The 3,821-nt window shown below is 36.1% G+C and overlaps 1 pseudogene; it reads right to left on the bottom strand.

Moving 5' to 3' along the window:
* Positions 1 to 840: 840 nt before the first annotated feature.
* On the bottom strand, positions 841 to 959 carry LOC115220642 (annotated as a pseudogene).
* Between the last annotated feature and the right edge of the window lie 2,862 nt (positions 960 to 3,821).

Here is a 3,821-nt window from a genome sequence, read left to right as displayed (position 1 = left end):
GAAGAGCGAAAGAATAAAATACATTTATGAAAACTGTTTTTTTCTCAAGATCTTAAATCATTTTGATCTATGATCTAAAATAAAAAGAACTGCAACCGTAATGTATTATGTTTGGGAGTACAATCACAGAAGAATACTAAAACAAATGCTAATAGCAAAATACCCATCATTAACTCCGATACCCCCATTAGAACTGCAGGAATGCTACACGATATGGAATGCACCATGATGAAACTTAATAGTTGAATACTGGATCAAGATTTTGACGTTTTGCAGAAAACCACACAAATATATACTTAAAAGAAATAATGGAAAGCGAAACTGACAAACCAAATTGGCTTGTAGCTTAAAACATCCTTTTGACAAAACTCTATTGATCTATCTCTTGTCTAAATATTATAATCGATCTTTACACACACTGTCTCTAATTTTATCAAGTTAGTCACGGACGAGCAGGCAGAGGTAAATTAAGAACAACTTTTAAATTGATAAATTGATAAAGCTGTGGTGTCTGAATTTAAAAAATATTTTTCATTACAAAAGACTTTTGACTTTATTCCCCAACTTCTAGAATCATAGTATTTTCCTGCTGCCCTAATTGATTCTATCAGAAAACTTACAAAGCTCTAGTCAGCCATTATCCCCTTTTGAATTAACGATTGTTTCAGTTTTAAATCTTTCCAAAAAGACATCTTAAGGAGACAGTCTACATTGTGATGATGGATCGGGCATAGCTCCCGGCTGTGATTAATATACACTTGGTATAAATCCTTAAAGTCCTTAAAAATATTTTAGCCCGGAGGCCGCGGCCATGCTGGGGCACCACCGCTGTATGTGCTATGCTTACTGCACCTAGGTTTCCCAAGCGGTCACCCATCTAAGTACTGACTAGGCTCGACGTTGCTTAACTTCTGTGATCAGACGAGAACCGGTGATTTCAACGTGATATGGCCGTATATTTAGGAAAAATCTCATATCTCCCTTTGGCCAATTAGGCCTCAAAATCACAGTAACCACTAACTAGCCTTTTTAAAGTAGGTTCCTTCGACGCTTCTCTAGCCCAAAACTTGTGTTCTGACAAGCCCTACCATAAGCCTAATGAAAAACTTGGGTATAGACATGAACAGTCTTATCATTCCCCGATAGTTCTAGAAACAGTGTAGCTAATATTAATAATAGCATATTTAATCTCTACTCCTCAAAGGAAATATTTGATAAGGCAGGCCCCTTACTAAAATAACGCAATCACTAACTCTGGTTTCAAAAGAGAAGATAGCTTACACACCGAAACATACATACATGCATAAATGCACACGCACACACACACACACACACACACACACACACACACACACATACACACACACACACACACACAGACGATCCAGGGATCCGAGTGCAGGACGTTTGCAAGCTTCAAGGTGTAGGTGGCTGGTACAGAGAACAAAAATGGAACAGTCTGTGATAAGATGCAATAACAATTTATTGGCATCGAGAGTTACACCCTTTTTCCCATATCGAAGATGCAAAGCAATTCGATAAGCTGACACTTTCTATACAACTCAGTTTATGCAACTAATACTGCTAAAACATGCGAATAAAACTGAGGGAGTGGACCAAGGAAAATGTACGCTACATATGTTTCTTAACTAGCTGAATCATATTATGCTAATGTTATACAATAAACTCTACTCAGCGAAGCTAATCATCAGGCAGGCTGAGATTACCGCATAAAATTCCTAATTCAGCCAGAACGCCAGAACGCAATGGGGAATCCAGTGCACACACATACACACACGCGCACACACAAACATGAGCACACACACGCGCACGCGCACACATGCACACGAATGCACATATACACACACATACACTCACACGCACACATGTATATACACACGCACACACATACACATGCAAATGAACCCACACATACCTCCCCCCCCACACAATACACACTCATACATACACGCACACAATTATACATACATAAACATACACACATACGCACATACACGTGCTATTATTACACACACACAAACCTGAGCGCACACGCATACCCACACATACACACACATATCTCCTTCTCTTGCAATCTCCCGTCTTAGAAAGAACTTTTTCTTCACCCATTCCCTTCCGGTCATTTCAAAATGTAACCGCGTGTGTATCGTTGGCGATTTTCTTCCCCCGTCTTTCCTTCCTTCGGACGTGCCTCCATTTCTGAAGAAGAGCAAGGCTCGAAACGTTAAATCCTCTTTCCTTCCTTTCCTGAGCGTTTGATAATACAGTACTTGTACCACGTCCTCGCGTTATTGTTTTTTTTTTAGTTCTTTGTTTGGATTCTCTCTCTCTCTCTCACTCTCTCTCTCTCCCCCTCTCTCTCTTCATATATATATATATATATATATACACACATACATATTTACATACATACATATATACATGCATATATGTATGTATGTAAGTTCTATTTTATAATATACCATGTTTATTATCATAGTTAATATTACGTCAGTTTCTATATTGAGCCGAGCAACAATAATGCAAAGTCTACGTATAATCAAACAGCAATACAGCGAAATATGCATTGAATATCAATGTTTTAGTTTGTTACCCAAAATAAGTATGAATCAACTGAAAGTGAAGAGTTATATTGACATGTATTTTTAAATAGATTTTCGGACACCAACCCTCCCAGCCCATTAGATAGCAAATAGCAAATAATTATTTCTGGCAATATTTAAAGCTAATACGAAGAGAAAACAAGCTGGCTTTCTCTTAAGACATCTCCTCAAGTGATGAAAGTAATAGTGTTGCAGATTTTCATTTTTGAATATTTCAAAGTTATTTGGCAAATCGTTGTCACCGGAAGTTGCTTTCTAGTTAGCAATAAAATCTTGAATATACGTGTGGGAATGTGTGTGCATGTGTAGACATGTGTGAGTGTATGAATATATGTGTATGTACAAAACTATACCCTTGCATGAACGTATGTATATATGTATGGAAATAGGTATGAATATTGTGTATAATATATATATGTGTGTGTGTGTTTATACATATGTTTGTATGTATGTGTGTGTATATATATGTATGTATGTACGTATGTATGTACGTGCGTGCGTGAGTATATAAATATATATATATATGTATGTATGTGTGTGTGTATAAATATGTATGTATGTATGTATGTATGCATACATGTATGTATATATGTATGTATGTATGTATGTATGTATGTATGTATGTATGTATGTATGTATGTATGTATACATGTATGTATATATGTATGTATGTATGTAACGTCTCCAGTCACTGTCACGGGCTTTTCACATTCCTACACGTCTTTACAGTGTAAACAATGTTAACATTAGCTGTTCTACTGTTGTGAATAACATTTAATTGGGAAGAGCAGCTTTTTTTTCTTGTTTGAATTCCTTTTGATATGTTTTACTGCAGAAAAGATTCGCAAATGAATCCATCGCTCAAGTATGTGTAATAAACTTGATATAAATTGTAGAACGTGCATGGCAAAAAAAAAAAAAAGTCTTGTAGTATTTTGCTTTCTGAATTCCAAATTCAAAGTCGTCTCGAAATTTCAATGCTCCAAGTAAATAAGAAACATACCAGATTATGTGATAGGTACGATTGACTCAGCTATACCCGTAACTATAAATCTGTGGTTTCGTAGAGAGTCAATGTAAGAAACAAACAACGGTAGTAATTTTATTCAGCTGAATACACATCATTGATTGGTTGAAATTACCGAAATACGACAACTTTAACACGAAATAACTTCGTAAATATAAGCTTTTCTCAAA

This window comes from Octopus sinensis, linkage group LG16 (genome assembly GCF_006345805.1).
Source record: "Octopus sinensis linkage group LG16, ASM634580v1, whole genome shotgun sequence".
NCBI classification, from domain to species: domain Eukaryota; kingdom Metazoa; phylum Mollusca; class Cephalopoda; order Octopoda; family Octopodidae; genus Octopus; species Octopus sinensis.
Note: the sequence above shows the minus strand (reverse complement) of the source record. Positions and strands in the feature narration are given on the sequence as shown.